The sequence below is a fragment of the Bolinopsis microptera genome, chromosome 1 (genome assembly GCF_026151205.1).
Source record: "Bolinopsis microptera isolate Bmic1 chromosome 1, MBARI_Bmic_1.0, whole genome shotgun sequence".
Classification (NCBI taxonomy): Eukaryota; Metazoa; Ctenophora; class Tentaculata; order Lobata; family Bolinopsidae; genus Bolinopsis; species Bolinopsis microptera.
The window spans coordinates 17,074,410-17,099,096 of record NC_087072.1 but is presented as its reverse complement, the minus strand read 5'-3'; the positions used below and the strand labels follow the sequence as shown (position 1 = coordinate 17,099,096).

At 40.0% G+C, this 24,687-nt stretch overlaps 1 protein-coding gene and 2 long non-coding RNA genes across 3 annotated transcripts in view; 1 reads left to right on the top strand and 2 right to left on the bottom strand.

Annotated features, from left to right (window-relative positions):
• Nucleotides 1-24,687, top strand: part of LOC134825991 (lysosomal cholesterol signaling protein-like) — a 383,362-nt gene that overhangs the window by 45,174 nt on the left and 313,501 nt on the right. The gene's annotated exons all lie outside the window — the stretch shown is intronic.
• LOC134819963 (uncharacterized) lies at nucleotides 11,049-14,683 on the bottom strand. The gene is made up of 2 exons (XR_010160824.1): nucleotides 11,826-14,683; nucleotides 11,049-11,510 (listed from the first exon to the last, which is right to left on the bottom strand). It is a non-coding gene; the product is annotated as an uncharacterized LOC134819963 (long non-coding RNA).
• LOC134822068 (uncharacterized) lies at nucleotides 21,016-21,876 on the bottom strand. The gene is made up of 2 exons (XR_010161122.1): nucleotides 21,801-21,876; nucleotides 21,016-21,477 (listed from the first exon to the last, which is right to left on the bottom strand). It is a non-coding gene; the product is annotated as an uncharacterized LOC134822068 (long non-coding RNA).

The window sequence follows — 24,687 nt, the reverse complement described above, 5'->3', positions numbered from 1 at the left end:
CTAACTCTCTAGTAAGTACACTCAACGGAAAACTTTCCATAACCTCCCCTAGACGGTCACGTAACGCGCTAACGATCTCTTGAACCAGTATAGGGCGAAAGTTAAAGCAGAAAATATGAATTAGCATACGCGATGTTTGGAATAAATACGATTGAAATACAACAGCAAGAATTTGAGATAAAATAAGCAAAAAGATTAGGTTTGATATTCAAAGCATTTAGGATGTGAGAAGAATTGTAAAATGGACTAATTGAACGTTAAAAGTAGTATAATAGTAATAGTATGGTAGATAAGAAGAAAGAAGAACAGTTAGCTTAAATCATGTTCGACCTGTTCTTCGTCTAACTTCTTTTCTTGTTCCTATTCGGAAGGTGACATGAAACTTTTATCAATAATAATTTGAAATGATTTAAATTTCGCAATCGGAAGTTATTTAAATTTAGCATTATCACAACTATAATAGTAAAACTTACGTCATCAGCAAAGCACTGTTTTGCATCTTCTTTCGATACTATTACTGCAATTCCATCGCAATGTCTCGCTTAGTCACCTGCTGTGAATGTATTGCTTAATCATTGTTACAAAATATAATCTAAGGCTATAAATTAACTAGGATGAAGAAATACAATTTCTATAAGTCAATTAAGAGTTCCATTTGTCACTAAGTTGCTGGGTTACTTTTTTAGAAGCCCTCGGCCTCATTAACGTTTACTTTTGCTTTTATCTATAAGATAAAGAAAGGCGCATGCCAAGTTTAACATCTCCGCCTTATGTTACTTTGTGGCACACCAAGGTTAACATCCTAACTCGTGTCACTTTGTGGCACATGGAAAGGCAATGTCGCCCACTTGGCGCGTGGCTGGATGTTGGTACTAAGGTACTTACCGACATAATTACATAATTACATAATTACATAATGGGTGTCTGGTAGTCACACATCTCTAACACACTAACAGTAACTTTACAAACACATCGTTCAGTGTTCACTTAGAAGACAAAACCAAAGCAATGCTTTGTTCTAGCAACAAACTTGTATTTGGGGCGTTAAACGCTCTATACAAATAAAATACCCTTCTTAGTTCTTATAGTTATAATTATATAACATATTGGGCTGACGACACTAAATACTTTAATTTATTCATGCATTACCAAAATGCTGCCGTGAATTTTGTCTTGATGAAAGAATATTTAGAAACCTAGAAAACTCCACGATTTGAAATATGAATTGAGAATGGGATGATGATTAATCACTCTACACTCGACCGAGCGTGCGAAATCACTATACAGTCTATCTTCGAGACTTTTCTAAAAAGGCCCCTGACAGTCGAAACTTAACTGCTTAGTGCTTCAATGCATTTTCGTACGCTGTTTCCGAATCACCCCTCATGACATAGGGTTAAAATGCTCCCCTAGCGAAATATCAGCAAAAAACTGCAAAGTGATTTAGCACGCTCGTTGAAAATTAGCATTCAACTTACTTTTTTTCCGGTGTTCCGCACAACACCGTGGATATCAAATGTCGTTACTTCAGTGAAATTTTAATGAACTTCTACATTCTATCTCCGAGGCGACTTCATTTTCAACAATTCAACTGCACTTGGGTGTTCGATGTTAATAATAATATCAAATAATATGGATAATATTTTAAGGACACTTTATATGTACTTTTATACGGCTTTATAAATGTAAGCACCCCTTCCACAGTCCCGCCATTTCATCGATGACATAATAGGTCGGGCAGCGTCTAACAAAAAACAAAAAGGGATCGTTCATGCATTTACTGGGCCGCGCTCAGCCTGTCATTCCGCCTAATATCTATTATGAACCTGATAGCCTGAGGTCCCCAGGTAACGTTCACGTATACGTAAGCCAGATTTGGGCAATTTCAGACCCCCCATCGACTATCCGTAAGCCACTTTACTTACAACTAGCAAATGCAATTGACATTGTGATACTGATAGTGAATCAAAAGTCCTTGGCTGGCTCACGTAATATGTGAAGTGTGAACGATCCCCAACAATAAGGTTTAATACACAAAATAATTAGCAATGGTTTGACATGGAGAGTTCAACTTCAATTGCCTCCGATCGCGATACAATTTTCAGAACACGATTTCCGTGATAAATGGTTTCATATTATCAACCAACCGACAAAAGAGTGAGATAACAACTATTGCAGGGATGTTAAAGGGCAGATAATTAAGTGGACTAGATGGCTTGGCCGTGTAACTGTACATGACTGATGACGAAACAATGTCACCTTCATTAACATGCAGATTAGAGTCACGTAATGTAGTCTACCTTAGGTACCTAAGAATCTAAGATAGACCCCATCACCTGCATGCAGGGTCACGCAGGTGATATCATGATATTAAATGTTCATTAGGAGTCCTGGGGTCGTTCACATATAACGTAATCACTTTTTGGCCCATTTTTAACCCCCCCCCCCATTCCGTAATCAGTTTTACACATAGCTATTGTGTCAAAATTACACTACCGTAATCATTTGGAAATCCCCCTCGGCTGATTACGTAATATGTGAAGTGTGAACGACCCCTTACTAACGAACCAGTATATGAGCAGCTTCGGAATCGTTCATGGTTCAGGAAACGATAAGATCTAGCAAAGGCTACTGGAACTAATGTTATTCTATAACAGAACACAGAAGCACAGACAGTTGATAACATATAAATATAATCTGTAATCGGTGGGACACATTAGCAACTTAAAAGCTGGAACTCTACTATTTATAACGACATCAAAATTCAGCAACATTAACGATGGAGATTAACACCCTCGCGTCGCTGCAGATACAAGTTGGTGTATTATATAAGGACAATGGTCATTGTGCAATGTGCACCACCATTGTAAATGTATACTGTATAGTATCCTTTACTTCACAAAAACTTTACCAAGAGCAGCGCTATAACGATGAACAAATACACACCTTACAGGCTCCACATCAGGCTCCACAGAGCAGGGTACAACTACAAGAGAGAGAGAGAGAGAGAGAGAGAGAGAGAGAGAGAGAGAGAGAGAGAGAGAGAGAGAGAGAGAGAGAGAGAGAGAGAGAGAGAGAGAGAGAGATAGAGAAAGAGAGAGAGAGAGAAAGAGAGAGAGAGAGAGAGAGAGAGAGAGAGAGAGAGAGAGAGAGAGAGAGAGAGAAAGAGAGAGAGAGAGAGGGAGAGAGTTGTAATTGCACTGAGGATACGCGCCACGAACGGCAAGCCTGCTAATGCCCATTGCTTGTGCTACTGCTAATGCCTACGAAGAGCCTGTAAATGAATGCTCTGAACAGTGAACATGTAACAGATGTAATGAGTAATGAGTTTCAACATCTTATTTGATATGAACCTGAACAGGTAGACCGATCAATGAACCGTTACCTCTTCCTTCAAATTTATACACCAGAGAGCTAATGATTATTCATTATGCATGAGGCTGCACAGGACATGTTGCTAATGCTAGCATTCACCAAGAAGAAATCACTAGAATAATGACTTCAGTGGGAAACAGCGCAAGTTAGAGAGGCGAAGGCTGGTATTCGGTTTCGCCTCAGACAAGCTCGGTCGACAAAGTCTGACAAAGAATGGTCTGAACTACGCTCTCACCAAGCGGAGTACAACAGACTAATAGGACGCACTAAATCATCCAAATTCAAGGAATTCTGTAAGAACATGGAAGCAAAGTCATGTTCAAAGAGAATATCTGCGATTATAAAAAACAACAAAACTTCCCGATTGGGGACAGTGAGAAAGCCTGATGGCAATCTTACAGAATCCCCAGCTGAAACACTGGCAGTCATGGTGGACGCCCACTTCGCCACGACACCAGGACCTCAGCAGGACCAAAACAACAATCCGACTGCCGTAGAGACTCCGGCAGATAGTACCAATAAATGGACATCCAACACTATCTTCTCCAGAGGTAGAGTTGAGAAGTCAGTACAAGAATTTGACGGCCTAAAAGCCAGTGGACCTGACGGAGTTCGCCCAATAGTGCTACAGAAGGGACTACCACTCATAAGCGATGCCTTCACAAAACTAGCAAAGGCAAGCTTTGAAAGTGGATACGTTCCTGACAGCTGGCGCAACTCGACGGGTATTTTCCTACCAAAACCGGGGAAAACTGACTACTATAACCCTAAATCCTACAGAACCATCACCCTGGCTCCAGTACCACTCAAGTGGATGGAACGTAAAGTGTTGTGGCATATGGAGGTAGACCTTAAGATATACTCAAAGCTTAACAAAAAACAATACGGATTTGTGAAAGGTGCCTCAACTGAGACAGCTTTACACAAAATAGTACACAAAATAGAACGAACAATCATAAGCTCCGGTATGGCTCTAGGAACGTTTTTAGACGTCGAAGGGGCCTTCGACAATGTAGCATTCAAATCTATAGAGAAGGCCCTGGACCGGAAATGTGAGTCGTCGTCAGTCAATAAATGGATTATGTCTCTACTCCAAAATAGGACCACAAACGTGGAACTAAATGGATGCAAGAAATCCATCGTCATTAGAAAAGGATGTCCGCAAGGTGGAATCCTGTCACCATTCTTATGGAACCTGGTAGTCGACAGTCTCCTGTCATACACCAGAGACAAGATCCCATGTGACCTGCAAGGGTTTGCGGACGACCTTGCATTACTAGCCACGTTGGAGGGACCGGCAAAAGGTGGAAATCAGGGCTTTGATGCAGATCATCTCAGAGAGATGACGCAGAAAAGTCTTGAAGCCATCATGAACTGGTGTACCGATAACGGGCTGAAACTAAGTACACTTAAAACACACACCGTAATGTTCACTTGGAGGAGGAAATGGGAATTCTCAGAACCTCTAACAGTGAACGGAACGGAAATTAGCATGCGAAATTCCACTAAGTTTCTAGGGGTAACACTCGATAGCAAACTCACGTGGAATGAGCACATCAAAAATCAATGTAAAAAAGCCAAGGGCATACTCATGCAATGCAGGAGAGCCATTGGACCAACATGGGGGTTCACCCCCAAGACCATGAAATGGATTTATACAGCCGTTGTCAGACCCTCTCTGACATACGCTGTGACAATCTGGCTCAATGGTGTGTCCAAAAAACATAACCTAACAATCCTTAGCAGTGTACAGCGGCTAGGGAACATCCTCATAACTGGAGGGTTACCATCGACTCCCGGAGCAGCACTAGACATCATCACCGGAATCATCCCTATTGATCTGGTGATGGAAGAGGAAGCAGCAAAAGGAGCTCTCAGACTCAAATCCAACAACCAGTGGATATATGAGCCGATGGTAAACAAGAAGGGCAACCTAACCACCCACACAAAACTTAATGAACAGTTACTAAAGGCTATCAGTCTCAACTCTGAAGAACAAGATCAACAGACAACATCACTGAATGTTGACATTGGCTTCAACACAGAAATTCCCCGACTCTCTGAGTATGAGGTAATCGAGAATGATACCAATACTATACAATGTTACACAGACGGCTCCAAAATGAATGAAAAAGTTGGAGCAGGAGTGTACATTGTGGACAACGACAACCCCACATGTGAGGAGTCATACCACCTAGGAATCAACTCAACCGTCTTCCAGGCCGAAACTTTTGCCGTAGGCACTGCGGCAAAAATATTACGGGAATCTGGGACCAAAACTAGGAAAATAATCATAAACTGCGATAGCCAGGCGACAATAATGGCAATGAGCAACATCAAAGTTAAATCTAAAAGCACCAGCACGGCTATAAGTGAGCTTAACCAACTAGCAATGGACAATCAAGTCCTACTACGATGGATACCAGCTCACAAAGGCTACGATGGCAACGAAAAGGCAGACTCTCTTGCCAAAAAAGGCTCCGACAATCTGGACTCCGCTCAAGTGCAACTACCAATACCAAAAGTATTATGGAAGGGAGCACTGCGGAGTATAAGTCATCGGAAGATGAGGGAAAGATGGAGAACTTTACCCAACACTCACTTTAAACGAGTATGGAGACAAAAGTTCGCCAGATCAATCCCGAAAATTGGCAAAGAGAGCACAAGAACAGCAACACAATTCCTCACGGGACATTGTGAATTAAACTACCACATCAATAAGTACAAGCCGACAACTGTCCCTAAAACCTGTCCACACTGTCTCATGGAAGAGGAGACAATGAACCACTTTATTGGTCAGTGCCCGAAATGGTCTTACCAGCGAGGAGGATACTTTGACTCCTTCTACCTCAGCGTGACAGATATAGTGGACAAGTTCTCACTACCAAGGATCATCGGCTTTATACAAGCAACAAAACGTTTTACCAAATGTGGAGAGGACAAGGCTTAACCTTGCTTTCTGCACAGATTAACTTTACCGGGGTAAGCACAGGGCTTCAATGCTCTATCTTATAGTGGTTTTGATCTATTCCTTAGTAGTAAAGACCACAGCCCCCTACGAAGAAGAATGACTTCAGTGTTCAGACATCGTATTTTGACCAAGCCTAACGCTTGAATTCCTATGAAACTGAAAGGACAAGCAAGTCATACAAATGACTTTGGGAGAGTAGTTCAGGTTAACGAGGATGTAAAGGACATAATGCGTCTCCTTAGTCATGTCTATGTCCATAGTTTTAAACGGTTACACACCTTAGACAATAGCAAACACAGTAATCCTGGATGGTGAATATCATTATAAACACAATTAACATTTGATCGTCGGCCACGTTCTCTCCGTACCTAACTCGGGTAATCGTTCTTGTCCCATTGTTAATAAGTAATCCCTAATAAAGAGCAGATATGGTCCTAGGACAACGAACAGCCTCCTCCTTCTCCGTCCCAGTCGTGACTCGCCCGGTTATATTCTCCCTGAACCTTACGTTCCCTCGCCCTTATTTATCATTTTGTCGTATAATAGCGATGCTAATTTAATAATGCTTATTCATCAGATCCTTGCACCTGTTTTGATTAGTAATCAAGCATTGTATCACTTCCCCAGAAAAGATAAACACATCGGTTAAAATATTTAAGAGTCAGTGTTTAAATTCATACTTCAAAGATATCTCAGATTAGTAAAAACACAACTCCACTTATCAGAGTGACAAAATATATAACAACAATACAAAACAGGTTTTGATAAATTCTGAAACAATAAATAGCATTAAAACTCGAGCAAGTTTAATCAACAGTTTCCTCGTAAATCTACATTTAATGGTGATCCTGTCATATTTTACTCTTGATTCCCGAATCTCCTGTTCAGATAAGTAGGTAGGAATTTTAGCTTTAGTAAAAATAATCTTAGCTTTGTTTAATTTTGTGTGACCAAGTTGACACATATGCTGAGGTGGTATCAGGCATTAACCGATGGTAGAAAACCGTTATTGTAACCATTATTTCTCTGACCAGAATCATTCTGTTCGGAGTCTTCAGCTGACTTATTTTTGTAAACAGCAGTCCCGTCTATTGATATGATAGTCTCTGAGGGCCCAACAGCTTGCTTTGACCGTTCTCTCTTTACGCTTCTCCGACTTGATGACCTGGATCTGACGATATTGGGCGACGGTGATTTGTTGCTTTCCGAGGAGGTGGACAGGGTTGTAAGGAGCTGGGACTCCTCGAGTTTCTTCTCCTTTCCAAGGAGGAACCACGTGGTCATCACGCCTTTTCCCTGTGGGAGAGAGTAGTTTAGGATATTATGTCAACTGTTCAATACAGGGGATTCTGTGCACTGAGCCTACAACAGTACCGATCACGGATACACTTGTCGTATGGTAAACAGAGTATATGATGGAATTGATGTAGATTGTAGGCATTATCTAAGAACTCAGGAAGCTCGACCACTAAGAAAAACCGTTAAGGTTAGTATAAAGTAAAGGTTAGAATTATGGAAAGGATTAGGGTAATGTTATGGCATTAAATGCTTTGTCCGTTCCTCTAATTAATAATGATCGGTTGTTCGAGGTTACAATCTGTCTATTCCAATGAACCAGAACCCTTTACTGGAAAAATCAAAAATAAACACCAAAATTGGGCTGTAAAAAGAAATCGGAAGAAACTGAATCAATATCATACAGAATCCCATTGAACATAACAATCATTAATTTATAATTATAATTTCTGAAACCACAAGACCATCATGTGCTGCTGCTGGCTGCAAATCCCTCGTAGAATCATTGTGCTCACGCTCATCAAGTCACGTTTGTAATCTTGTTCCACCAAACATCGGATCATAATAATCACCCAGGCTTGAATCGAACATATATCCATTTCATGTCATGCTCCAATACTCACGCTACAAAATTTTGAGAAGTTTCGAGGTTGATTTCCTGTAATTTTCATCCGCAAAGTCGTGAGTGGTAAGGGGGCGGCAGGCTCTACGGCTCTCTCTATTGGGACGTCCCGAATTGGGCCGACCAGTCCTAGCTATATTGTTAGGACTGGGAATGGGGACTACTACGCCATTCTCAAGTATAGCGGAAGTTTGTTGAGAAAATACTGGCTGTGTTCGCAGTTTCTCGGATTCTGGGTTATCCAGTAGAAACCAGGTCTTCATTTGACCTTTTCCCTTGAGGAAACAAACTTAATTCAATACATTCTTCATAACGATATTCACATTTCAAATTTCACATTTCAAATTTCACAATTCAAATATCACATTTTACATTTCTAATATCTAAATGTTCATACAACATGAAATATTATTTGACCAAAAACCGAGTTGGCTAATGCAAGGAACAAAGGCATGGTGTTTTCCAAAGATACACGTCCTATTTGACGGAGTAGTATAATATTTTGAAGTTGCAGAGACTTAATAAGTTAATACGAGAGTTTTATCTAATTACAGTAGACCTATGTGCCAGAGTATAGTTTTTATAAGGCCTCACAGTCAGAGCTGAGTTACCAATACAAATAGGTTGAGTAAGTTTAGCTACCTTAGGGGGGCTGATACATTGAATACCTGGGGACAGAGATCGTTTTTTCACAACCCTAGTTCTAAGAATAATACGATGAACATTTTGCCCTGGCCGGATTGGAACTGGATTAGAGACTATGGCTTTCAAATCAAATGGAGTGTCACCAATAAATCGTCTGGATTCTTCAGACAAGCATAATTGAAAGCTTTGACGTAGATGGTCCCAAATCAACTTAACATCCTTTCCTAAAATAGCTTGGCCAGTAATCAGTTCGCAAATGGAGGTGACATGAACAAGACTGAAATAAATCCCAGGCTCACTTTTTTTCGAACAACCTGAATATCCCCCGAACTTAACACCAGTTCTACGATTCGAACAAGCCTTTCTGCTGAAGTGGATCGACAATAAAGAATGCATGTGCAGATATGTAACTTCTGACGGTTTCAATAAACTTAGCTTGGAGTTAGGCTGAAAAAAATCTACAAGTTCTAGATCAGGCAAAATATTTTTAAATAGTTCGTACATTTCAACGAACTTAGCATCTTCGGCACACAATGAAAGTGTAAGGGTGAGGGAACTACAGCTCATTATCACAAAGAAAAATCAGGCAACACAGGTAAAATTGGGAACTAGGCTAAGACCTTACAAATAATAGTTAAACGTCGAAGTAAAAGGAATTTTATGAAACAAATTTTAAACGTCTGATATGATAGCGCTTGATTTGCGTCTCATAAAATTTTTTCAATCGGTCGGTTTAAATATTGCTTCCTAAAGCCGCGCGCTATAAAATGTGAGACCTAAATTATGTCCACTAATTATTTTAAAATATATATTGCAAATTTCGTACTGAAAAATTTGTCACAATCTCACTAAAAAGATGGTGTAAACATTTTTGAGATCCGAGCAAGTTTAATTTTAACGCGCACCACCTAACTATAGTCCGCACACTGGGTCGGGCTTCTTGGATATGGCCCTCTTCTCACTTAATGGGGTGGGCTTTTAGTTCACTTTCCGAGCAGGACACAACCAGCAAATAGAGCTATGTATGGTTAATAATGGCTATTCGCCTTGAAATGGGGGCTGTCGTACCCAAATTTGCTGGGTGGTGTTATCACCCTGCTAATAGTCTGCTTCTCCCTTGCTGGGTGGTGTTATCACCCTGCTAATAGTGATCTGCTTCTCCCTTGCTGGGTGGTGTTATCACCCTGCTAATTATAGTCTGCTTCTCCCTTGCTGGGTGGTGTTATCACCCTGCTAATAGTCTGCTTCTCCCTTGCTGGGTGGTGTTATCACCCTGCTAATAGTCTGCTTCTCCCTTGGCTTTTTTACAAAAGCAGGATGTTCAATTCTGATATTCCCCTGCAACCTCAGAATCCAAAATTTCGGCAACTGGATTGGGGATCATTAGAGCAGGTCGCATGGCTGCAATATTTTATGCACTTTTCTCTTATCAGAGCACTTCTCGACAGTCATATGAATATATATCACGAAGAGGTAACGTGTCAATTCAAGCAGAACTGTTGATGGAGAATGAACTTCTTAACAAGTTACCGTCTCATGTCTTGCGATATAAAGTCCCTGGATTGTGAGACGTCTGCAGCAGCATGTGTAACAAATTAACAAGTATCAGTGATCATGCATACTCGTATTATCCAATGATGTGTCTAGCCTGCCAATAGCAATCACAAACTAGTAAAATCCCTCTGTTCAGTACCACTAAATTGTTGTTTGTTTGTTGTTTGCTTGTTGTTTGCTTGTTGTTAGCTTGTTGTTTGCTTGTCGTTTGCGTGTTGTTTGTTTGTTGTTTGCTTCTTGTTTGTCTGTTGTTTGTTGTTTGTTTGCTTGTTGTTTGCTTGTTGTTTGCTTGTTGGTTGCTTGTTGTTTGCTTGTTGTTTGTTGTTTGCTTGTTGTTTGCTTGTTGTTTGCTTGTTGTTTGCTTGTTGTTTGCTTGTTGTTTGCTTGTTGTTTGCTTGTCGTTTGCTTGTTATTATTATGCAAAATGCTATACTCGGTGGGACTTCGACAAACTAATGTGTTTTTTATACTTTACTTTAGAGCAGACCATTTTTTTATCTACTGTTAATAAAAATAATCAACTAGCGGATTGATTGCTGTATCTGTGATAACATTATGTTTAATTTTTACAAATAAGACAGATACTTAAATTCAAATGCTAAAAGCATCAAATACAGGAAAATTGTTACAGTTTAGAAGAATAGTATAGTAATACGGAATCGTTTTAAACACATTATAAGATTGTAAGCTATGATTACAGAAATCAACTTATTGTGCCCATTGATTAAGATAACAATGAATAATTGTCCTCGTAACCTCCACCCATCAGGTATCACGTGATCACACATGTGTCTACGCGTACTGCGGTCCCGCGCTACTGCATGTTAGAGCAAGTATAACGTGATCACGTCATCATTAGAGGTATCTGCACTTAGCACCCAGTTAGCTAATAGCAGAAACCGCAAGCTTTAGCGCAATTTTCTCTAAGTGTTTCTTCTTTTGCTCCTAGGCAGTTTCCTTGCCCAAGTGTAATATGTATATTACACATGTTTTCAAAACCATTCATAGTGTCAAATTTATTAACACATGGTGGTGTTTGTGATTGAGCTGAAAAGTTGTAATATTAAATACGCGTTAATTAAAGATTAATTAATGATTAAATAAGTGCATCTCCCACCTGTTATAGTGGGGCTCAATGGGTTATCTGAATTTCTCATAAACTCCAGTTTCACATTAAATACATCCAGAACAATCCTATTCCCTATCAAAACGATACACTAAATTGGGTTACATTGTAATTGGGTATTTTTTTTGAATGTTTGGTGTAAAAATACCAATGTAATGTCGATATCATGTATTAGTAATAAATCGATAGAAATTCGCAAATTAAATCAGATTAAAATAAACCACCATTTTGCTTACCATTAAATCCAGCCACGAGTAGAAATACTGCCACAATCTTCATCATCATCATCATAGCTCCTTGATATCTGTATTGCGATCGTTATATTGATTTCATGAGTATGAAAGAAAGGTGGTATCGATATGATAATTCAGATTGTGGATACAACGGTTAAGAAATTGTTAACATAATCTAAAACAGTATTGCTCTATGAACTGTGGCCAAAAATGTTTGTTGATAAAACAATTAAAACACACCTTCTAACTTTTTGGCCTTCAAGGCCTGGCTATGCACGAACACCATTTTGCCTCATGATTGACCCCGCCCAACCCTTCAACACTGACGTGTAATTTTTTGCATCATAACACGAATTACAATAGATACCTGTTTTGAGTTGGATATTGTGTATTGCTGGTGCAGAAAGTATAATGATCATTGTTTACTGTAGCCGTATAGTAGGACTTGTCGTGATATCATGGATCGCTTAGGTTCAACCATGAGGATCTGGTAGTCCTCATGATTCTGCGGCCTCTATGTATCGTCATCTCGCACAACTCCTTAAGAATCTTACGTTTTTGGCATGTGAAAATTTGCAGCGAGGTGTCGTACGTCACCTCAAGATCATGTAATTACAGGGAGCTGACTGCCAGACCTTGGGTCAGAAGTGATATGACCACAATATACGTCATCAATTAATTAACGTGCAAGCTTGAAGCTTGTGGCGTATAATTAGTGATGTGATCCATGGATGTTTTAAATTGAGACAATGTATTGGTTGGTTATAAAATGTTAAATCGATTAATAATATAATACTTCAGAATACAACAAATTACTCAATATTATTACCAAAGTATTTCGCAACAGCGAACAAGTACTCAATCTTTGTTGGGTATTCCTTCGGGAGCATGTAAGATTATATCCAAAGTTTGTTCGCCAATGGGGTGTGTCTGCCAGACACTGTCTGGGTGTCAAAAATCTTCAAGGTGGGTGCTACTTGTGATGAACTCTAGAAGGATGGGATGGTAATACTCGGTCTGGCCGTCTGGAAGCCCATAGAATTCCAGTTCAGAAACCGAGTAAGGAGGTGCGGCTACTGATGAGAAGCCTCCTTAAAGTTTATTTGGGTTAGAAACGACATCTGGGTCCCTACCCTCGCACAAGATTATTCTCAATTTTCTTGTTGTGTCCACAACTATACCGTTGATCAGAGTCACATCTGATGACTTCAGTGAAAGGGCTGATGACTTCAGTGAAAGAGCTGGTGACCTAGTGAAAGTGCTGGTGACGATGAGAAAGACCATAAACCAGGGATTCCTTCGGGAGCATGTAAGATTATATCCAAAGTTTGTTCGCCAATGGGGTGTGTCTGGGTGTCAAAGATCTTCAAGGTGGGTGCTACTTGTGATGAACTCTAGAAGGATGGGATGGTAATACTCGGTCTGGCCGTCTGGAAGCCCATAGAATTCCAGTTCAGAAACCGAGTAAGGAGGTGCGGCTACTGATGAGAAGCCTCCTTAAAGTTTATTTGGGTTAGAAACGACATCTGGGTCCCTACCCTCGCACAAGATTATTCTCAATTTTCTTGTTGTGTCCACAACTAGAGAAGGTAGGCATGACTGTTGATAGAATGCGATACTACTACCTGCGATACTACTATCTTCCAGTATATATACCTAAGAACACTTGATCGGCTCACTCTCCTTACATGCCTTTGGCAAGTACGTCTCACATCCCTTGATACGAGAACCCCCCTTTAGCAAGAGCTCCCGTCCCTTATGTGATCTACGAGTCGAGCAGTCAGATCATGTTTACTTCTTAATGTACAGCTATGATTTACAGAATTGACATGTGAACTCTACCCCAGATCTAGTCCATTTCTGTGTTAATTATATTTAATCTATGGATCACATCACTAATTATACGTCATTAATTAGTGACGTGATCTGACCCCTCTTGGGGGCCGGATCAGTTTTCTGACCCAAAGTCTCCCAATGGCTGACCAGGCCAGAAGTCAGTTGATTGGGTCTGAGGTCACGTTATTGTGAGCCTGAGGTCACGTGACTGTGACGTATCCAGAGCTTGTTCTCCGTTTCGCGCTCATTGGACCAGGTGAGCTCCCGTGGTTGTGAATGTGAATGTAAGTACTGTACTGTAGCATATCTCTATTACCCCCTATAGAAACCCAAATTCAACTTATGACAGAAAAAAAATTTACCAAAATATCGACCTTGTTATAAACTCATTTTGATGACCGAATACTTACAACGTTTTCGTCATTGTCAAATAAAATCCATACTTTCTACAGTAAAGAGCTTTGAGCTAAATGGTGATGTGAAGAGACTAGATAAATTTAAACATAAATAATTTTTTTAATTTCCTCGAACAAAGCTTTCGACTAGCGGGTTTCTAGTCAGTTATAAACGGAGGCAGGTTTTTGTTGGTGTTCTTTTTTCAGTCATTTGACACGAGATAACCTGGGCCACATTGGTAAAACCTGAAGTTTAAGGCATAAGGAACTCTGAATCCGAATTTAATAAATTTCTCGTGCAATTTAAGGTCATGAACTGTCATTAAAATGAGTGTAGAACAATTTTGATATTTTGGATTATTTCTAGCTTTCTGTCAGAAAATAAATCTGAGCTTTTATAAGGGTACCATTTTACTAACACCACGGCATCAACTTTAACACGACTTCCCACAAAAACCGTAAAAGATATACAACTTAAAATTTTTCGACTGGTTCAAATGCTTTAATGGCCTTCAAATCAGCATGAAAAATTTAAAAATTGGCCAAGGAATACGAATTTGAGTGCCCAAAAAGTGTTGTCAAATGGACCGGAGAACCAAAAGAGTAAGTAATAAATAGCCTTGGGAGCTTATTATATATAATCACTACTGCACTCTCATGCGGCTTCTATATTAATATAGAAAGTGATACAGTGTCACATGCAACTATAAGTATAATGTTTGGATCAGGTTTCTCCTAAAAGTTTCTCTTTGCAAGGAAAAGTGAGAGATGAGACAACTAGCTTAACAGACGAGCACTTTAATAAGTAAGAGACCAATGCTTATATCTTTTATCTTACACTCACATCACACGCAAATTCACATTTAGTTTCACAAGCATGGGAGCTCACCTGGTCCAACGAGCTTGGTATTTATAATCACTTATACTGCACTCTCATGCGGCTTCTAGTTCTATATTAATATAGAAAGTGATACAGTGTCACATGCAACTATAAGTATAATGTTTGGATCGGTTTCTCCTAAAAGTTTCTCTTTGCAAGGAAAAGTGAGAGATGAGACAACTAATTTAACAGACGAGCCCTTTAATAAATAATAGACCAATGCTTATATATTTTATCTTACACTCACATCACACTCACTCGACTAGGAAACCACTAAAATGCAACTTAATATTCTCGGTAATTTTTTCCTTTTCACCCTTTTGAAAAAAGGCAATAGTGAAAGGTTACGAATAGAGGTTTCGGCAGAAAAACGTTAATTTTGGAGATCGCGTTAGGCGGGTCTGTATATCATTATGATGTCATTTCTTCCGTTACCATGCAACGAAAAATGAAAAAGTCGCGCGCGCGAGGATTGCGTGCGGAGATGTGATGTATAGATAGCTTGTATCACGTTGCGACCCCCACGGTCGTTTCACTATGGTGGGTGTCAAGTAATTTGTCGTCCTGACGATACAGGGGGAGCGGCGCACTTCGTGCGCGGCGGGTCATACAACGTACGACAATAGATCGCCTGTGATCTATGAATGCGTGGTGCGACTGTGTTTTAATGTATATGATGCATGTATATACATATCACCGGAGACTCGCGGGCGGCACAAAATATTGCACGCGCGTGCGCATGCAATATTTCATATGTCCCCGAGGGCGCTATACTAGCCCGAGGAAGACATATTTTCGTATAGCACGGAGGGCCCATCGGGCCCGAGTGCTATACGATTTTTCCGCCCGCGGGTCGAGGTGATGTGGATTATATCCACCAGCGTGAGCTTTTTCTTACAGATATTAGTTTTTACTTTAGTTTCTCGAGCGTGCTAAATCACTGATTGGGAATCGAGCGGTTTACTTGATTAATGTTTACTCAAAATTATAATACAAACAGTAATAGATAGAAAATAGTAATGTTAAAGAATTCTTTTAAAAAAAACCCCTCTGGAAAGGGCACTGCACACTGTTATCAAAAGTACACTGTGATCATGAAGTACTATGAACTACAGATTTAAAAACACGACGCTTCACGCTACACATGATATTACACTTCCATTATATCGATCCTATAGGTTAAAAAGTTTAGACTTGCACTGAACAGCTTGGACTATTGTTTTTAAAATTTCGTGCAAAATTTTACCATGATATTATATTCTGAATTGATTAATATGTATATGGTTATTAGACATTGTTTACTAACTCATTCATATTCCTTTTATAGCCTTTCTATGGATTAAAACGAGTTGTTACTTCTCCACGACATTACCACAGTTAGTATAGAGTAAAGGTTAGAATTATGGAAAGGATTAGGGTAATGTTATGGCATTAAATGCTTTGTCCGTTCCTCTAATTAATAATGATCGGTTGTTCGAGGTTACAATCTGTCTATTCCAATGAACCAGAACCCTTTACTGGAAAAATCAAAAATAAACACCAAAATTGGGCTGTAAAAAGAAATCGGAAGAAACTGAATCAATATCATACAGAATCCCATTGAACATAACAATCATTAATTTATAATTATAATTTCTGAAACCACAAGACCATCATGTGCTGCTGCTGGCTGCAAATCCCTCGTAGAATCATTGTGCTCACGCTCATCAAGTCACGTTTGTAATCTTGTTCCACCAAACATCGGATCATAATAATCACCCAGGCTCGAATCGAACATATATCCATTTCATGTCATGCTCCAATACTCACGCTACAAAATTTTGAGAAGTTTCGAGGTTGATTTCCTGTAATTTTCATCCGCAATACTCACGCTACAAAATTTTGAGAAGTTTCGAGGTTGATTTCCTGTAATTTTCATCCGCAAAGTCGTGAGTGGTAAGGGGGCGGCGGGCTCTACGGCTCTCTCTCTCTATTGGGACGTCCCGAATTAGGCCGACCAGTCCTAGCTATATTGTTAGGACTGGGACTGGGGACTACTACGCCATTCTCAAGTATAGCGGAAGTTTGTTGAGAAAATACTGGCTGTGTTCGCAGTTTCTCGGATTCTGGGTTATCCAGTAGAAACCAGGTCTTCATTTGACCTTTTCCCTTGAGGAAACAAACTTAATTCAATACATTCTTCATAACGATATTCACATTTCAAATTTCACAGTTCAAATATCACATTTTACATTTCTAATATCTAAATGTTCATACAACATGAAATATTATTTGACCAAAAACCGAGTTGGCTAATGCAAGGAACAAAGGCATGGTGTTTTCCAAAGATACACGTCCTATTTGACGGAGTAGTATAATACCCAAATGAATAGCTGGGTTGATATTTTTGATGAAATGTCGGACTTCAATTTGAGTAAACTGATGTTGATCAAAATTCTCATTTGTTTTTCTAATTTAACTGAGTCGAAGTTTGGGTCCTCAATTTGATCCTCGATTACTTCTAAATCATTCTGAATATCTTCTAATGACAACAATTTGTTCGTAAGATAGTCAATATTTTCATTGAAAGATTTCAATTTCCCAGTTAGATTCTTGTTATCTTTAACAACAGTATTTTGGATGACTACATGTTCTTGAAATTTTTCCTGCAATTCAAAATGACCTGCTTGCAAATTCTTTAAATCGTTGGCCAAAACCAAATTTTCGTTCTCTTTTTGTGTATATTTAATTAGCAGTAGACGATTTTGAAGTTGCAGAGACTTAATACGAGAGTTTTGTCTAATTACAGTAGACCTATGTGCCAGAGTATAGTTTTTATAAGGCCTCACAGTCAGAGCTGAGTTACCAATACAAAGAGGTTGAGTAAGTTTAGCTACCTTAGGGGGGCTGATACATTGAATACCTGGGGACAGAGATCGTTTTTTCACAACCCTAGTTCTAAGAATAATACGATGAACATTTTGCCCTGGCCGGATTGGAACTGGATTAGAGACTATGGCTTTCAAATCAAATGGAGTGTCACCAATAAATCGTCTGGATTCTTCAGACAAACATAATTGAAAGCTTTGACGTAGATGGTCCCAAATCAACTTAACATCCTTTCCTAAAATAGCTTGGCCAGTAATCAGTTCGCAAATGGAGGTGACATGAACAAGACTGAAATAAATCCCAGGCTCACTTTTTTTCGAACAACCTGAATATCCCCCGAACTTAACACCAGTTCTACGATTCGAACAAGCCTTTCTGCTGAAGTGGATCGACAATAAAGAATGCATGTGCAGATATGTAACTTCTGACGGTTTCAATAAACTTAGCTTGGAGTTAGGCTGAAAAAAATCTACAAGTTCTAGATCAGGCAAAATATTTTTAAATAGTTCGTACATTTCAACGAACTTAGCATCTTCGGCACACAATGAAAGTGTAAGGGTGAGGGAACTACAGCTCATTATCACAAAGAAAAATCAGGCAACACAGGTAAAATTGGGAACTAGGCTAAGACCTTACAAATAATAGTTAAACGTCGAAGTAAAAGGAATTTTATGAAACAAATTTTAAACGTCTGATATGATAGCGCTTGATTTGCGTCTCATAAAATTTTTTCAATCGGTCGGTTTAAATATTGCTTCCTAAAGCCGCGCGCTATAAAATGTGAGACCTAAATTATGTCCACTAATTATTTTAAAATATATATTGCAAATTTCGTACTGAAAAATTTGTCACAATCTCACTAAAAAGATGGTGTAAACATTTTTGAGATCCGAGCAAGTTTAATTTTAACGCGCACCACCTAACTATAGTCCGCACACTGGGTCGGGCTTCTTGGATATGGCCCTCTTCTCACTTAATGGGGTGGGCTTTTAGTTCACTTTCCGAGCAGGACACAACCAGCAAATAGAGCTATGTATGGTTAATAATGGCTATTCGCCTTGAAATGGGGGCTGTCGTACCCAAATTTGCTGGGTGGTGTTATCACCCTGCTAATAGTCTGCTTCTCCCTTGCTGGGTGGTGTTATCACCCTGCTAATAGTGATCTGCTTCTCCCTTGCTGGGCAGAGGCACATATTAGGTGCGATGGGTGCGGGATCGCACAATTTACCGTTTTCCGCACATTTCCGCATAATTTATTGTTTTCCGCACATTTCCGCACATTTTGTAATTTTCTGCATATTTCCGCATAATCTAGCATTTTCCGCGTAATTTCGCATAATTTTGAAATTTTCGCGTTAAGATTTTCGAGTGTAAACACCAAAATATGTTAAAAGTCGGGCCCTTTTAGGACCGTGACTCAGGCCCTTTCGGGACCGTGACCCAGGCCCTTTTGGAACTCATACCTAGGCCACGTGAACCAGTTACCATGTGACCCAGGCCCTTACGGGACCCTGACCCAGGCCCTTTCGGGACCGTGTCTCAGGCCCTTTTGGAACTCCGGCCTAGGCCACGTGTAATGTAATTCATCTAGATCAGGCAGTTGTAATGCAGGGGTTTCACAGTCGTAGTCCAGCATAATTAAGAATGTATCGAGGGAGTCCAGGGGTTGGAGTTGTTGAGTAGATTCCATGATCCAAAGTAGGTGATAATAGAAGAAGTAGGTGTAAATGGAGCTGAGCTCTATTCGTTGTAGCGTTGGCTTTATAGTGGGCTTAATGGATCTTGGATCAAATGGTTCACAAGTACTGACGATCAATGCCAACAAGCGTGTCACATATTTGCGATCACGCATGGGATCTGATCGACTCTATCAAGAGGCGTCTTCAAATAACTGTCTACTGATCTCTACCAGATCAAGTCACTGTTCTCAGATAACTGAATCTCAATATAGGTTCAATCATGGTCTTAGTAAAGAACTACATCCTCAGTAACACATAAACAGACCTATTTTTGATAAGAGCGGCGGTTATACGTTTAGAATTTCCAAAGTCCTTGAGAAAATGCAAAAGAAAACCGCACAATTCCCGCACAAATTTCGAAAAAATCGCCGCACATTTGCCGCATAATTGGTAAAAATTTACCGCACCTTACCGCACATTTTACCTTTATAGTCGGGTGCGGTACCGCATAATTTCGATTTTTTTACCGCACCTAATATGTGCCTCTGTTGCTGGGTGGTGTTATCACCCTGCTAATTATAGTCTGCTTCTCCCTTGCTGGGTGGTGTTATCACCCTGCTAATAGTCTGCTTCTCCCTTGCTGGGTGGTGTTATCACCCTGCTAATAGTCTGCTTCTCCCTTGGCTTTTTTACAAAAGCAGGATGTTCAATTCTGATATTCCCCTGCAACCTCAGAATCCAAAATTTCGGCAACTGGATTGGGGATCATTAGAGCAGGTCGCATGGCTGCAATATTTTATGCACTTTTCTCTTATCAGAGCACTTCTCGACAGTCATATGAATATATATCACGAAGAGGTAACGTGTCAATTCAAGCAGAACTGTTGATGGAGAATGAACTTCTTAACAAGTTACCGTCTCATGTCTTGCGATATAAAGTCCCTGGATTGTGAGACGTCTGCAGCAGCATGTGTAACAAATTAACAAGTATCAGTGATCATGCATACTCGTATTATCCAATGATGTGTCTAGCCTGCCAATAGCAATCACAAACTAGTAAAATCCCTCTGTTCAGTACCACTAAATTGTTGTTTGTTTGTTGTTTGCTTGTTGTTTGCTTGTTGTTAGCTTGTTGTTTGCTTGTCGTTTGCTTGTTGTTTGTTTGTTGTTTGCTTCTTGTTTGTCTGTTGTTTGTTGTTTGTTTGCTTGTTGTTTGCTTGTTGTTTGCTTGTTGGTTGCTTGTTGTTTGCTTGTTGTTTGTTGTTTGCTTGTTGTTTGCTTGTTGTTTGCTTGTTGTTTGCTTGTTGTTTGCTTGTTGTTTGCTTGTTGTTTGCTTGTTGTTTGCTTGTCGTTTGCTTGTTATTATTATGCAAAATGCTATACTCGGTGGGACTTCGACAAACTAATGTGTTTTTTATACTTTACTTTAGAGCAGACCATTTTTTTATCTACTGTTAATAAAAATAATCAACTAGCGGATTGATTGCTGTATCTGTGATAACATTATGTTTAATTTTTACAAATAAGACAGATACTTAAATTCAAATGCTAAAAGCATCAAATACAGGAAAATTGTTACAGTTTAGAAGAATAGTATAGTAATACGGAATCGTTTTAAACACATTATAAGATTGTAAGCTATGATTACAGAAATCAACTTATTGTGCCCATTGATTAAGATAACAATGAATAATTGTCCTCGTAACCTCCACCCATCAGGTATCACGTGATCACACATGTGTCTACGCGTACTGCGGTCCCGCGCTACTGCATGTTAGAGCAAGTATAACGTGATCACGTCATCATTAGAGGTATCTGCACTTAGCACCCAGTTAGCTAATAGCAGAAACCGCAAGCTTTAGCGCAATTTTCTCTAAGTGTTTCTTCTTTTGCTCCTAGGCAGTTTCCTTGCCCAAGTGTAGTATGTATATTACACATGTTTTCAAAACCATTCATAGTGTCAAATTTATTAACACATGGTGGTGTTTGTGATTGAGCTGAAAAGTTGTAATATTAAATACGCGTTAATTAAAGATTAATTAATGATTAAATAAGTGCATCTCCCACCTGTTATAGTGGGGCTCAATGGGTTATCTGAATTTCTCATAAACTCCAGTTTCACATTAAATACATCCAGAACAATCCTATTCCCTATCAAAACGATACACTAAATTGGGTTACATTGTAATTGGGTATTTTTTTTTGAATGTTTGGTGTAAAAATACCAATGTAATGTCGATATCATGTATTAGTAATAAATCGATAGAAATTCGGTATTCGCAAATTAAATCAGATTAAAATAAACCACCATTTTGCTTACCATTGAATCCAGCCACGAGTAGAAATACTGCCACAATCTTCATCATCATCATCATAGCTCCTTGATATCTGTATTGCGATCGTTATATTGATTCCATGAGTATGAAAGAAAGGTGGTAATGGTATCGATATGATAATTCAGATTGTGGATACAACGGTTAAGAAATTGTTAACATAATCTAAAACAGTATTGCTCTATGAAAGTATGAACTAGGAACCGACCGGAAATCCGGCTGAATCCGGTTCCGGCCGGATATCCGGCTTCAAAATCCGGTTCCGGTTCCGGCTCCGGCTGGAAAAAAATTTGCCGGATTTTTGCCGGATTTCAGTTTTTTTTACCGAAAAAAAAAATCAAAAAAATATTTTCGGCTAATAATGAACAGGGTAGCCTGAATCGTGGAAAAAAAGTGGTTTTCAGAAAAACTTTGAAAAATTTTGACTTAGAAGTTTTTCGGTCCGAGTCGTTCTCGAGACGTACCTCTTGTATCGAGAGCTCCCGCTTCCGAGCTCGTGTTGCAAAGGGGAGGCCTGCCTTCCAAGATCACATTACCGGGGGAAACCTCGAGTCCAGAATTGTGTATCGATGGGTAGGTGCGGACTTCGAAAAACCAAAAAAATATTTTCGGCTAATAATGAACAGGGTAGCCTGAATCGTGGAAAAAAGTGGTTTTCAGAAAAACTTTGAAAAATTTTACTTAAAAGTTTTCGGTCCGAGTCGTTCTCGAGACGTACCTCCTGTATCGAGAGCTCCCGCTTCCGAGCTCGTGTTGCAAAGGGGAGGCCTGCCTTCCAAGATCACATTACCGGGGGAAACCTCGAGTCCAGAATTGTGTATCGATGGGTAGGTGCGGACTTCGAAAAACCAAAAAAATATTTTCGGCTAATAATGAACAGGGTAGCCTGAATCGTGGAAAAAAGTGGTTTTAAGAAAAAACTTTTAAAAAATTTTGACTTAGAAGTTTTTCGGTCCGAGTCGTTCTCGAGACGTACCTCCTGTATCAAGAGCTCCCGCTTCCGAGCTCGTGTTGCAAAGGGGAGGCCTGCCTTCCAAGATCACATTACCGGGGGAAACCTCGAGTCCAGAATTGTGTATCGATGGGTAGGTGCGGACTTCGAAAAACCAAAAAAATATTTTCGGCTAATAATGAACAGGGTAGCCTGAATCGTGGAAAAAAGTGGTTTTCAGAAAAACTTTGAAAAATTTTACTTAAAAGTTTTCGGTCCGAGTCGTTCTCGAGACGTACCTCCTGTATCGAGAGCTCCCGCTTCCGAGCTCGTGTTGCAAAGGGGAGGCCTGCCTTCCAAGATCACATTACCGGGGGAAACCTCGAGTCCAGAATTGTGTATCGATGGGTAGGTGCGGACTTCGAAAAACCAAAAAAATATTTTCGGCTAATAATGAACAGGGTAGCCTGAATCGTGGAAAAAAGTGGTTTTCAGAAAAACTTTGAAAAATTTTACTTAAAAGTTTTCGGTCCGAGTCGTTCTCGAGACGTACCTCCTGTATCGAGAGCTCCCGCTTCCGAGCTCGTGTTGCAAAGGGGAGGCCTGCCTTCCAAGATCACATTACCGGGGGAAACCTCGAGTCCAGAATTGTGTATCGATGGGTAGGTGCGGACTTCGAAAAACCAAAAAAATATTTTCGGCTAATAATGAACAGGGTAGCCTGAATCGTGGAAAAAAGTGGTTTTAAGAAAAAACTTTTAAAAAATTTTGACTTAGAAGTTTTTCGGTCCGAGTCGTTCTCGAGACGTACCTCCTGTATCGAGAGCTCCCGCTTCCGAGCTCGTGTTGCAAAGGGGAGGCCTGCCTTCCAAGATCACATTACCGGGGGAAACCTCGAGTCCAGAATTGTGTATCGATGGGTAGGTGCGGACTTCGAAAAACCAAAAAAATATTTTCGGCTAATAATGAACAGGGTAGCCTGAATCGTGGAAAAAAGTGGTTTTCAGAAAAACTTTGAAAAATTTTGACTTAGAAGTTTTTCGGTCCGAGTCGTCCTCGAGACGTACTTCCTGTATCGAGAGCTCCTGCTTCCGAGCTCGTGTTGCAAAGGGGAGGCCTGCCTTCCAAGATCACATTACCGGGGGAAACCTCGAGTCCAGAATTGTGTATCGATGGGTAGGTGCGGACTTCGAAAAACCAAAAAAATATTTTCGGCTAATAATGAACAGGGTAGCCTGAATCGTGGAAAAAAGTGGTTTTCAGAAAAACTTTGAAAATTTTGACTTAGAAGTTTTTCGGTCCGAGTCGTTCTCGAGACGTACCTCCTGTATCGAGAGCTCCCGCTTCCGAGCTCGTGTTGCAAAGGGGAGGCCTGTCTTCCAAGATCACATTACCGGGGGAAACCTCGAGTCCAGAATTGTGTATCGATGGGTAGGTGCGGACTTCGAAAAACCAAAAAAATATTTTCGGCTAATAATGAACAGGGTAGCCTGAATCGTGGAAAAAAGTGGTTTTAAGAAAAAACTTTTAAAAAATTTTGACTTAGAAGTTTTTCGGTCCGAGTCGTTCTCGAAACGTACCTCCTGTATCGAGAGCTCCCGCTTCCGAGCTCGTGTTGCAAAGGGGAGGCCTGCCTTCCAAGATCACATTACCGGGGGAAACCTCGAGTCCAGAATTGTGTATCGATGGGTAGGTGCGGACTTCGAAAAACCAAAAAAATATTTTCGGCTAATAATGAACAGGGTAGCCTGAATCGTGGAAAAAAGTGGTTTTCAGAAAAACTTTGAAAATTTTGACTTAGAAGTTTTTCGGTCCGAGTCGTTCTCGAAACGTACCTCCTGTATCGAGAGCTCCCGCTTCCGAGCTCGTGTTGCAAAGGGGAGGCCTGCCTTCCAAGATCACATTACCGGGGGAAACCTCGAGTCCAGAATTGTGTATCGATG